A 13,946-nucleotide genomic window follows, 5' to 3' on the forward strand; every position below is an offset into this window, starting at 1 on the left:
TCCCATTGGGCTCTAAGAGAAAGGAAGGGAACTGTTGTTTATAAAGCAGTACTGTAGTGCCAAGAACCCGGCTACATCTTTTTGTGGCTCTTTAAAAGCCGGTTTTGGAAGATCCTTTGCCCGATGATCCCCAAATCCTGATGCCACTACCTATGAGTTTTATGACCACGGACAAGTTAATTCATCATTTTGTTTTCCACTTTTTAAAAAAGATGTAAAGTGAAAAGAACGGTAAATATCTACCTCATGGGGTAGTTTTGTGGATTAAATGTAACGATGCCTGCACTGTATTCACTAAGCTTTCATTATTATTTTTGGCACAAATTGTATTTAGTGCTCACAATGCCCCTTTGAAGGAACATATTTTACACACATAGGGCATTTTCGGCTGGCTGCTGGTAATGTAGCCAAGTCTCCACCTCTACCCCATATCTATGTCTCTCCATTCACAGAAGAGTTTTTGTTTTGCACTGTATTTGGGAGAGGGAAAATTCCGTTTTTATCTAGTCAAGGGAGAGGCTGAGGTGTGTTAAGAAGAATGAAAGGGGATGGAATGGTGTCTGTTTTACATTGATTCCCTCAGATGATTTTGAGTTAGAATTTCCAGATGCTTTCCTCAAACATACCAGGGGATGAGGTGGGGTAAAAAAAATTTTTAATAGTTTTTAGTGTCTCCATGGATAATGTATGCCTAATCTTTGTGCAGCTTTTGTTAGATATTTATTTTTTAGAAACCGTTCTTTTTAACCTCAGAACAATTCTATAGAATGTTGAAAAAAATCAGGTTTATTTTGTTCCAATTCCATACACATTTCTGTTTTCCCCTGGCTCATTTCTCTGGAAATTATTTCTGTGTCTGCTTTTGAAACATGAATTGATGCACCATTCTGAAAAAAAAAATTCAACAAATGACAACTCAAACATCAACATTAATATACCTAGTGAGAAGTGTGCCTTGCTTGGTTATTTCTACTCCTGTCCGCCCCCAGGCTTAAAAGGAAACAACTTAGCCTTTACAAACATAACGTTCTCACATTTAGAAAGTCTTTTTTTCAATGAAAATAATTTTTAATTTTTTTTTTTTTTTTTTTGGTGACAGGATCTCTCTCTGTTGCCCAGGCAGGAGTGCAGTGGTGCAATCACAGCTCACTGCAGCCTCAACCTCCTGGGCTCAAGCAGTCTTCCCAAGTAGCCTCCCAAGTAGCTAGGACCACAGGCATGAGCCACTAAGCCCCTCTACTTGTTTTGGTATTTTTTTTGAGACGGAGTCTCATTATGTTGCCCAGGCTGGTCTTGAACTCCTGGACTCAAGTGATCCTCCCACCTCAGGCTCCCAAAGTGCTGGGATTATAGGTGTGAGCCACAGGCCTGGCCTTTTCAATATCTTAAAAGGACATTGTTGTATCCAGGGTCTTTGATGAGGGGAAGGGGAGTCATGTCATCATTATTGTTATTAACTGTTTCTTCTTAATGTTACCTGACAGAAAGTTAAAATATAATACTGTGCAGTTCAGTATCTGACACTTTACAATTCTTCTTGAGAACTCTGTGGAGAGAGGGTCTTAGAGGCAGACAGATTAAACTTTCTTTTTTTAAGATGGAGTCTTGCTCTTTTGCCCAGGCTGGAGTGCGTTGGCATGATCTTGGCTCACTGCAAACTCTGCCTCCCGGGTTCAAGCGATTCTCCTGCCTCAGCCTCCCAAGTAGCTAGGATTACAGGTGTGTGCCACCATGCCCAGCTAACTTTAGTATTTTTAGTAGAGATGGGGTTTTGCCATGTTGCCCAGGCTGCTCTCGAACTCCTAGACTCAAGTGATCCACCAGCCTCGACCTCCCAAAGTTCTGGGATTACAGGTGTGAACCACCACACCTGGCCAGATTAAACTATTAAAAAGGGACTTCATAAATTTCTGGTGACAAGGTGTGGCAGACTCAATGAGGCAGATCTCTGTACCCCTCTGCAGAGAAATCCGAACCATCTGATTCCCCAGGAATTAGTATCTTTGGGAGTGTCCACAAATAGCACCCTTGTTGTATTAACCTATTGCTACATAGAAACTGACATCAAAATGTAGCAGCTTAAAACAATAAACATTTATTATCTCACATAATTTCTGTGAGCCAGGACTCTGGGAGTGACTTAGCTGAGTGGTTCTGACTTAGGGTCTTTCAAGAGATTTTGGTAAACATGTTGGCTGTGCTATCGTCACTTGAAGGCTTACCTACAAACGTAGAATTTGCTTCCAAGATGGTTCATTCACATGGCTGTTGGCAAAAGGCCTCACCACTTTCTATAAGGCTGCTGGAATGTCTTCAAGACAGGGCAGTTGAATTCTCACAAATCAAGTGATCCAAGAGAGGGCAAGATGGAAGATGCAATGTCTTTTATGACCTAAGTTCAGAAGTCACATGCCATCATTTCGTACATAGCTTATTGGTTAGAGATTAGCTCTATTCAGTGTGGGCAGAAACTGCACAAGGGCTTGAATACCAAGAGATGGGAATCTTTGGGGCCATCTTGGAGGTTGGCTGTCACACTCTGCCCTTTGGTCACCAATGATTCACGTATCTCCCAAATGCAAAATACACTCGCTTCTTCCCAAGGTCCCCAAAAGTCTCAACCCATTATATTATCAGCTCAAAGTCTGGAGTCCTGTCATCTAAATTGGGACCAGGTGTGGATGAAACACTTTGGTATAGTGTTTTAAGTGCAGCTCCTCAAGTATAGTTCATTTGAATGCCTATGTCTCCCACACCCCAACATGCAATGGTGGGACAGGTTTAAGATAACTGGTACAGGCTGGGCGCAGTGGCTCATGCCTGTAATCCTAGCACTTTGGGAGCCCAAGCGGGTGGATCGTCTGAGATCAGGAGTTGGAGACCAGCCTGGCCCACATGGTGAAAGCCCATCTCTACTAAAAAAATACAAAAATTAGCCAGGTGTGGTGGTGCATGCGTGTAATCCCAGCTGCTCGGGAGGCTGAGGCAGGGGAATCGCTTGAACCCGGGAGGCGGAGGTTGCAGTGAGCTGAGATCACACCACTGCACTCCAACCTGGGTGACAGAGCAATACTCTGTCTAAAAAAAAATAAATAAGATAAGTGGTACAGACAGTCCTGCTCAGAAAGGAGGAAAGACAGGAGGCCTGAGAAGTCACTGGCCCATAGAATCCTTAAATCCAGGTAGACACATGTTGGAAGCTGTTTGATTAGGGTTCAAACCTACTCCTTGTTCAGGAATGAATCCCCATGGCTTTTTATTTCACCCGTTGAGCTCTTGATTCCACTCTCTGAGTCATCTTTCCTTTTCCATTAAAAGTAGTTCATGTTTGCAGCTGTGTAATTGTATCAATTTGCTTACTACAAGCAGGATTTAGGAGGTCCAAAGGCTACTTTTCATTTTGTACTCTGTCTGTGTGTCCATGTTGGCAGTGCTTCTGCCAAAGAATTGTTTTGAAAGCTTTGTGGATCTTCTATAAATCAAATTGGGGTTCATACCATTGGACAAAAATTATACATATAGCTCTTTTCAAGATAAACCCTTCTTTACTCTGTAGAGTCCCTCAGTGAAACTGCTAGAGCACAACACTATAAATTTCCTCCAAGCTCTATGGTTTGTTTGAATGATTCTATGAATCACTGCTATAGATCCTTTTGAGGTCTGAACAAAGGATTTTATGGCCGCACTCTTACCTTCATCATTTGATGATGTTTTGCTGGGAATGTCCTGGAGTTTTTCTTTGCCTGGGAGCCATTTTTTCACAGTAGCATCATTTGCCATCTGGGGAAGCTGGGAATTTTCAAAACTTGCAAGTTCCGCATTTTTTTTTTAAGTCCTTCCTTTAGATGATCTCTTTCTTTTCACATTTTGCTATAATCAGCAAGAAAACATCAGTTAGCACCTTCAACAGTCTACCATGAAATATCCTTAGCTAGAACACTCAGCTGGTTAGGCACAATTTCTACTTTGCACATTACTGCAGGTGACAATGTTACTAAACTGCTGCCACTACATAACAAGGACCCTTTTCCTCCAGTTTCCAAAGACATGTTCCTCATTTCCCTTTAAGTTCTCACCAACAAAGGCTCTAGTGTTTTTCGCTCTTGTTGCCCAGGCTGAGTGCAATGGCGTGATCTCGGCACACCGCAACCTCCGCCTCCAGGGTTCAAGCGATTCTCGTGCGTCAGCCTCCCAAGTAGCTGGGATTACAGGCATGAGCCACCACGCCCGGCTAATTTTGTATTTCTAGTAGGGATGGGGTCTCTCCATGTTGATCAGGCTGGTCTCGAACTCCCGACCTCAGGTGATGTGCCTGCCTCTGCCTCCCAAAGTGCTGGGATTACAGGCGTGAGCCACTGCATCCGGCAAAGACTCTAGTCTTTCACTAACATTGTCCTCAAAGTCCTTCCAGCTTCTACCCTCTGCTCAGTTCTAAAACCATTCCAACATTTTAGGTTTTTGTTATGGAAAAACTATTCTTTTTAATAAAATTTGTGTTAGTTGTCTATCGCTACATAATGTAGGAAGGGAGGGGAAACTTCACCCTCAGAAGATTTGCTGAAAAATCACCTGAACAAAGGCAAATTAATAGAAGAAAAGATGTATAAATTTATTTAATATAAGTTTTACACTACACAAGAGTCTTCAGAATGAAGACCCAAAAGTACAGGAGGAAACTGTCTATTTTTATACTTAGGGTCAATGAAGTATGAACAGCCATGTAGAAATATGATTGAAGAAAAATGGGTATGATCTAATGCTAATGTCAGGGGTGTTTGAACCAGAGCAACTGCATCTTGAATAGGGGCTAGGTAAAATGAGGGTGAGACCTACTGCGCTGCATTCCTAGATGGTTAGGCATTTTAAGTCATAGGGTGAGATAGAGGGTGAGCCCAAGATACAGGTCATAAAGACCTTGCTGATAAAACAGATGGCAGTAAAGAAGCTGGACAAAACCCAGCAAAACCAAGATGGCAATGAGAGTGACTTCTGGAGATCCTCACTGCTACACTCCCACCAGCACCATGACAGTTTATAAATGCCATGACAACGTCAGGAAGTTACCCTATATGGTCTAAAAAGGGTAGACATGAATAATCCACCCCTTGTTTAGCATATAATCAAGAAATAACCATAAAAGTGGGCAGCCGACAGCCCTCTGCTCTGTCTATGGAGTAGCCATTCTTTTATTCCTTTACTTTCTTAATAAACTTGCTTTCACATTACGGACTCACCCTGAATTCCTTCTTGGGCAAGATCCAAGAACCCTCTCTTGGGGTCTAGATCGGGGCCCCTTTCTGATAACACTAACAGACTGAGTGGGGAGACAGCAGGGTCTGCCTGTCTAGATTCCTCTTGGCCTTTCTGTGCAACATTCCTTCCTTCTAGACACAGGGCAGGACTTTCTCTGGAATGGGGGTCTTATGACCTACAATCAAGCAAAGTAAGTCAGATCATTTCTTTATGGCCAGTTTTTACGCAGAAATGTGGGGGAAAGTTGGAGTAATACTTTTAAGTTTTATGACTGGCTTTGGGAAAAAGAGGTTCAGGTGTCTACGACTCACCTTACAAAAGTAGCCGGGTGTGGTGGCACATGCCTGTAATCCCAGCTACTCGGGAGGCTGAGGCAGGAGAATGGCTTGAACCTGGGGTCAGAGCTTTCGGTGAGCCGGCGATCGCGCCACAGCACTCCAGCCTGGGCAACAAGAGCGAAGCTCCCTCTCAAAAAAAAAAAAAAAAAAAAAAGGAATTCTAGTTTCTATGGCTAGCCTCGGGGGGAGAATGAGGGGCTAGAGACAGGAAAGTTAGAGAAGGTCAGAGAGAAACTTGTGCTTCTGAAGCCTTCATTTGGGGGTATCATTTTCTGAGCCCAAACAATAACAAATTACCCCAAAACTTTGAGTCATCTTGGGGGCTGGTCATCACACTTGGCATTGCTGTTGTCTTCTCATCGTAGGTAGCAATGACTCTAAGGCATCTCCAAGACGCTCAGCAGCTGGCAGATGTGGAGGACAGGGCAGTTTGCAGCTGCAGCTGTATTCTGAGTGCATGTGAGACTTCCAGAAATAGTGTATTCCTAAATAAACAGGTGTCAGCTATTACGTGGCTGATAGCCCTTAAGTCTTTTAACATTTCAACTCTACACAAAATGAGGAAACCTAGGTTCAGAGAGGTGAAAAACTTAAGGTTTACACAGCCAGAAGCTAGCTGAGTTGGGATTCAAACTCAGATCTTTCAGACTGGATATTACCATATTCATCTGTGGTTTGAATGGTTAATATCCCCCCTAATTGCCTGATTCTAAATAACTTTACCTGTCTTTTCCTTCCAGGTGTGAAATCTATTTCTATCCCCTTCACCTGTGCCACATAGAAGAGCCGAGTTTAGTAAGAGGCATAACATAGTACATTTAATTTTAGAAAAACCTTTAGACATTGAAAAGACAACAGGGTGGAATTTCAAAGTCCACTGCTTTAGGGAAGGTAATGCACCCCTTCAGCTGATCCCATTCTTATGTAATTAGACTGTCACTTCAGTGACTGATTTCATTTTCCCCAACAAGCCCCTGAGATCACCTGAATCTCATCTCATGCTGTTATCATATTAGCTAACATCTTATCCTATTAAAGTCAGTGCAGTGAAATATAGTATCTCCCTGCCCATCCCAGCCCTGCTAAAATATAAAGAATGAAGCCTTTATGGCTGAGTGGCTGAGCCTGACTCTTTTCCTCAGAAGCCTATTGGAGAGGGATATACAAAATAATTCCATGGCCCAATTCCCTTCTGAATATTTTCATTTCATCCAGTGCTTACAAGCAAATTCTTCACTTCTTGGTAACATTACAATGCTCTAAACACCCCAATCCCTTAAAAAATAAGCATGTGTAAAGATAACTTCAGAGAAGCCCTGATCAAGACATTTTCATTACACTCATGGAGTATCATACTTGCTAAATAGTTCCTGTAACTATAACAATAATAACATACCCATTTTTATATTCATCATTTTATTCACTGTAAGAATTCTAAAGATTTCATTGATTGTTGTTTCAGTTTTCTTCAGACACTTTCTATAGTCTCTGCTAGTGGAGTTTCCATTTTACCAGTGTGTAAACGAAAGGCCAAGAGAGTGATTTAAAAGAACATCCAGTCAATTGTGAGTTAATCTCTGACTTCCTGCCTGGTCCCCAAGCCAGCTCCCTAACCCCTGGGTGTTGCTCATTCTTTTTGGCAAAATGATGTTTTCAAACTCCTCTTCTTGAAAATGCTTTGTTAGGGGTGGTCTTCGGTTTTACCCGAGTGGGCTTCGGGGAATGGAGGCAGACACTTAATCATCTGTGAGATCAGCCCTCTTTGGGAGTGAGAAAAATCCCTAAATTTGCCTTCCATTACTCCAGTTAGAAAAGCGGTCACCTCTGGACTGGAAGTAACTAAAGTCTTTGTATTTCAGCAGTTAGTGCACTGCCCTTGTAAATCAGGGATTATGAGGGAAAATCTCCCCAAGGCCTGTTCTCTCCATTTATTCATTTATTTTGGAACTCAGGTGCAGATAGGCCAGTTAATCATACAACTCAGATCATAACCTGTCTTTAGTTTATGCAAGTTATCTCATTTTATGTAATTTTAATTTAATTTAATTTTTCTTTTATCTACAGACTCCCACTCTCATTCCCTCAACTTCTTCCCACAGAAACTCACTCTAATGTGTTTGATAAATATCCTTGAGTATATATCTATCTTTAAAAAGTGTAATTATTTTGTTTACGCACGTGTTAGTCCTTACATAAACATGGCACTAAGAAATGCTTTCTATTTCTGTCTTTTTTTTTTTAATACAATGCTGAGATTGTTAAAATCTTGGATATCCACTCCTTGACAACATTTGGTATTATCTGACTTTCTAATTTTTGTCAATGGGTATAAAGTGATAACTTGTATTATTTTTGCATGTCTCCAATTACTTATAAAGATTAATGGCTCTTTATATTCTTGTTACATGAGCAGCGTGTTCATTGCTTTTGCTTATTTTTGATTGAGTTCTCTGACATTTCATTATTGCTTTCATAGAATTTTCTTGTTTCTTTTGGGTAGTTAATCCTGGTCAGTTTTAGATATTGTAAGTATCTTCTCCCAATCTGTCACCTGTCCATTATCATTGTCTATAGTGGTGTCCTTTTTGAATAGAGACCTTATGTTCTGACGTAGTCAAATCCATTCTGTTTTAAAAGTTTATCTCTACTCCAAGATTATACATATACACTCCAATATTTTCTTCCTTTATCTTTATGATTTTCCCTTTCACATTAAGTTCCATCTAGAAGTTACCTTAGTATATGGTTTGAGATAGGGGTCTAACTTAACTTTTTTTCTCCATAGAGTGAGGCATTTTTCTCAATATCTTGACTCAATTTATAATCTTATCTATGAATAAAGAAATTTGTATTGTGGGAGGTACCAGAATGATGTAGGTAAGAGTAGAGAGTGAGGAACAGGTGACAGGTGACTTATTTCCCCTAAGTATGCTCTCTAAAAGTGGTACATTTCCAGAAAAGTTTTAAGACAACATATAGCCATAGTAGTTATTTAGGCAATGATGACAAGATATTAGAGGAGTGGAGTTGAGGATGGAAGAGGCCTCAGTTCAAGAAACACAGATAAACCAGAGGGCCCACAGACATAGTCAAAATGGGGAAGAGCCATCCTGAAAACGCTGAGGCAGCCTCTTCTGATGGGGAGGGATGAGGAGTGAGAATAGGTAGTTTCAGAGTGGGTCATTCCTTCAGTCATTAACTTATTCATTTAGTAAGTGTTGGTAGACTGGGGACAGTGGCTCACGCCTGTAATCCCAACACTTTGGGAGGCCAAGGCGGGTGGATCATGAGGTCAGGAGATTGAGACCATCCTGGCCAACATGGTGAAACCCCATCTCTACTAAAATACAAAAAAATTAGCCAGGCGTGGTGGCGCGCAACTGTAGTCCCAGCTACTGGGGAGGCTGAGGCAGGGGAATCACTTGAACCCGAGAGGTGGAGGTTGCAGTGAGCCGAGATCGTGTCACTGCACTCCAGCCTGGTGACAGAGCAAGACTTCATCTCAAAAATAAATAAATAAATAAATAAATAAATAAAATAAGTGTTGATTACTTTCCATGGGCCAGTCCCTCTCCTATGTTCTGAAGATGCACCTGCAAAACACGGCCATGAGTGCTGCCAGTGCATTTATATTTCGAGCATATGTTAACATTCTTCTATTTCTGTTCACCATGCACACTACCATCAGAATCATTCTTTCGAAATGCAAATTTAATTAAGATACACTCAACTTCTGAATATCCATTAGATTTCCATTGCCTACTGCAAACTCAGCATGGTATGCAAGGTCCTCCTTGATTTGACCACCTGTTTACGTCTCCAACTTCATCTCTTGCAGCTCCCTCAACTCTACACCTTGGTTCCCCATAGACCAAGGGGGATGTTTCGTATGTGCGAAACATCTGGTGACCTCAAATTAGGTAATTCCCCCATTTTCTTATGAAATGATCATATAAAAAAACTTGTATTGCCAAGTTGAATGTATAAATGTTTGGGGATATAACTGAAAATTTCTAGTGTCTCCTTGTAATAGTTCATGTATTAATTTAGTTAAATATATTTTAAATTAAATATTATATAAAATATTAATTTAGAAACGTTGATTCTTTTTGTGTCTCAAATTTCATGAATAAGTTTATTCCAACTCTTCATAGGCAGTTCTGACAGTGTCTTCATCATCACTAGAGCTACATTTTGAGTCACAGAACACAGCTTTTCAAGGCATACCATCTTCACAGCTTTCTACAATGTTTATAATATAGGACTTTTTGAAACGAAATGATGCAGCCACTGGAATTTTTATCACAAATCATACATATACCTTTATATAACAACAGGACATTTTTTAAAAGTCCCTCATAGGCCGGGGGAGTTGGCTTATGCCTGTAATCCCAGCACTTTGGGAGGCCAAGGCGGGCAGATCATCTGAGTTCAGGGGTTCAAGACCAGCCTGGCCAACATGGTGAAACCCCATCTCTACTAAAATACAAAAATTAGCTGGGCATGATGGCAGGTGCCTGTAATACCAGCTAGTCGGGAGGCTGAGACAGGAGAATCGCTTGAATCCAGGAGACGGTGGTTGCAGTGAGTCGAGATTATGCCACTGCACTCCAGCCTGGGCGGGGCTGAGCGAGACTCCATCTCAAAACCAACCAACCAACCAAAACAAACAAACAAACAAACAGAAAAACCCATTCCTTATAGGTGAGAATATATATATTCTCCACAATGTAGCCATGTGCTATGTTGTGGCTTTTTAAAAGTGGTCTTTAAAAGGCTACTTTACAATGACAAGCACCACTAAGGATTTTGAGGACATACCCCAGGCAAGGAATAATACTGAGTCTTTATGCCACTCTCTCTCTCTCTCTCTCTCTGTCTCTGTCCTTAGGGCTCTGGGCTCAGTGTGCCTGCTTTCCTCTCTTTGCCTGTCTCCCTCTTAGCAAACCCTGTTCTCAGGCTGTGCAGGGCAGAGGGGTAAAGAGCACTGGATGGAGAGAGACTGTTGTGAGTGAGCTCCCTCTTAAAGTCCCAGCTATTCTGGGAAGCATTATTGGGAGCCCAGGAATGCGTGCACATGCACACACATGCACACACATACTCTCTCTCTCTTTCTCAACTAATTTCATCTACTTCCCTAAATGGTAATTTATTTTATTTAAAATAAAGTAACCCAGAGATCACCTCATAAAATGAGAGACTTTGGAAGAAATCAAGTATAAGATAGCCCTTTTCTGAAAAATAATTTGGGTCCAGAATCTTTCATTGCATTTGGCATTAGGAGTGATTCATTTCTATGGTTCCCTAAACCATGCCATGCTTTGTCATGCCTCCATGGCTTTGCACTTGCTGTTCCCTGTCTTGTAATGACCGCCTCATCTCCTCTCCCAACCACTGCCTACCCCTGTGCCCAGCAATGCCTCTGTTCTTGTGCTTCATAAATCGTAAAGTGGCCGTGTATCTCCCCTACTGTGCAGTGAACTCCGCGGGGGAATGGGCCGTATCTGTTGACTCTGATGTCCTCAGCACTCATGATAGCATCTAGTGCCTAGTTTTCTTTCTTGAAACTTGAAGTGGTGGGCTGAGAGTGAAACATGATTGAAAGGATCACTATATGACTTATTGTCCCAACTGGGATATCTTGAGAATGAAATGGAGCACTGCTGACAATCATGCCAGAACACTAGGTGGAGACCAGAACTGTCCTAGGTAAAGTGTGATGTACAGTCGTCTTACTAACCAAGGGAGGCAGCCTTAGCCTTAGATTTCTAGTCTCCCAATAATCCTCTTAGACCAATAGTTTCACTTTCTTGGGTCCAACTTCCTTCTGGCTAGTGCCTTCCTTCTTTCCTGTTCCTTCTCCCTTCTTTTTTTTTTTTTTTTCCTCTCTTCTTGGTCAGCAAGACTGTCCAATCTTGCCAAAGCACAACCTTACAATTCTCATCCTTACTTCACAGGTAGTTTCAGGATAATAGGAGTCCATAAATTTCAATGCAGAGTGTACAGTGGGTGGGGTAGAGTGGGAAGTGTCTTGATTGTAGTTCTGAGGGATAAAAACTCAAGACCTTTTAATTTCCTTCCTTAGAAACAGTCCTAGTGACTCAGAGAAAATGCTCAGTAAAGAAAAACTATTAGAATAATCCAAACATGTTTACTGTGTCTTCATACTGAAATCCATATAGACCCTAAGGCACATTTGAGACCTGACAAGATTCAGAGTTGAACTGAAAGGAATCACTGCATCATGCAAGAAGAAAAAAAACTTGATCTGCAGTGAAAAATGCCCTTGTGAGTCAGTGGAAACTGCGTAGCATGACAGCTAAAGAGTAAGCATTTCAGAACCTGACAAATCTGAATTTGAATCCTGGCTCCACCACCTACTTAGCTGGGTGACTCTGAGCACATTATTTAGCCTCTTTAACTTCAATTATCATACATGTAAAATGGGGAGGGGGTGGTCATATCAGACCCACTTCATAGGCTCATTGTGAGGATTAAATGAGATAATGCATTTAGCCCTGTGCCAAGCAATAATAAACACTCATTCAGTGCAAGCTATTACTTTATATCCACATTAGCAGAAGTTACAAGTACACCTGTTTTGTCTGGATGCAAATAGTTATACCAGGTTTTTTTTTTTTCTTTTTCTTTTTCTTTTTTTTTTTTTTTAGACAGGGTCTTGCTCTGTTACCCAGGCTGGACTTCAATGGTGCAAGCTCACTATAACCTTAAAATTCTAGACTCCAGTGATCTCCCTGCCTCAGCCTCCCTGAATAGCTAGGACTATAGGCGTGTGCCACCACACCTGGCTAACTTTAAAATTATTATTATTATTTTGTAGAGACAGTGTCTCACTATGTTGCTGGGCTGGTCTTGAACTCCTGGCCTCAAGCCATCCTCCCACCCTCACCTCCCAAAGCACTGGGATTATAGGTGTGAGCCACTGTGCCTGGCCATTATGCCAGGTTTAATGATCAGAGCAGTGGGTTGAGAATGCAGAAATCTAAGTTCTTGCCATGCCTCTGCCACTAATGAGTTATGTGGCTCTGAACAAGTCCTTTAACTTCACTGGCTCTTCAGTATCCCCTGTGAAATGAGTGAGCTGAAGTAGATGATTCCTGTTTCGGTTATTTATTGCTATGTCACACACCACTCCAAAACGTAGGTGCTGAAAATAATAATGATTCATTATTTCTCAGGATGGTATGGATTGTCTGGGCTCAGCTGGCTAGTTCTTCTGCTTTATATGGTATTGGCTGGGATCGCTCATGCAGCTGCTTTCAGAGGGGTGCTCAGCTGGAGCTGCAACATCCAAGATGGTGTTGCCCACTTGTTTAGCAGCTATGTTTGTCAACCTCAATTCTACCCTAGGGAGAGGAACTCTTATCCTCTAGGGCTGGAATAATCCAAACATGTTTACGCTGTCTTCATCCTGAAATCCATATAGACCCTGAGGCACGTTTGAGACCTGACAAGATTCAGAGTTAAACTGAAAGGAATCACTGCATCATGCAAGAAAGCAAAACTTGATTTGCAGTTCTCTCTCTACACAGTCCCTCCCGCTGGATAACCTGAACTTCCTTACATGGTTCCAAGAGGATGCAAATGGAAGGTTGAAAGCTTCTTAAGGCCTAGTCCAGATGTCATTCAATATTACTTTCATTGTAGAATATTTATCAAAGCAAGCCAGTGGTCAACTAAGATTCAAGAAGAAGGAGAAAGGCTCTACCTCCTGAAGACTTTCAGAGTTACGTTATAAAAGGGCATGCAGGATGGCAAGGATGGTTCTGACCATTTTTCAAAGCAATTACCATAATCTGTGTGGTCCATGTTGGTTCTGCCAGTCCATATTTAAACCTAAAGCTCTGAGACAATTCCTGTTCTTCTCAATTTGGTTTTTGAACTCTGTGAATTCCCCACTGAGTGCCTAGTATGTTCTAGGTCTTGAACTCTCTTTGCTCTCAGTTTAGCTCTAATAGACATTCATTGTTTTTTCTACCTGGTGTCCCCTCAGCCTCCTTCTGGTAACCAAGCTCCCCAGTTTCCCTCAGGGACCAGGCACACATGGCTGGTTAAAACTCAGCTTCCCTACTAACAGAACTCTCATCTGTCCAGATATTTAGATATTAACATCCTCAGACCTGGAGCATGAATCATCATAGAGCTAAGCCAATCATGAGAATCCCAACCTCTTTTGCCAGTAATAGGTTTTGAGGTGTACATGTGACCAAGCCTTGGCTAATGAGTCATTAAGGCAAGTCTCATCGGGGCACTTCTGGAAAAGATTTCCTTTTCTAAACAGAAGAAAGAGACTTGCAAGAGGAAAGCCCTGTCCATTCCTTCCTGCTTTAGGAT

This window comes from Pongo pygmaeus, chromosome 9 (assembly GCF_028885625.2).
Source record: "Pongo pygmaeus isolate AG05252 chromosome 9, NHGRI_mPonPyg2-v2.0_pri, whole genome shotgun sequence".
Lineage (NCBI taxonomy): Eukaryota > Metazoa > Chordata > Mammalia > Primates > Hominidae > Pongo > Pongo pygmaeus.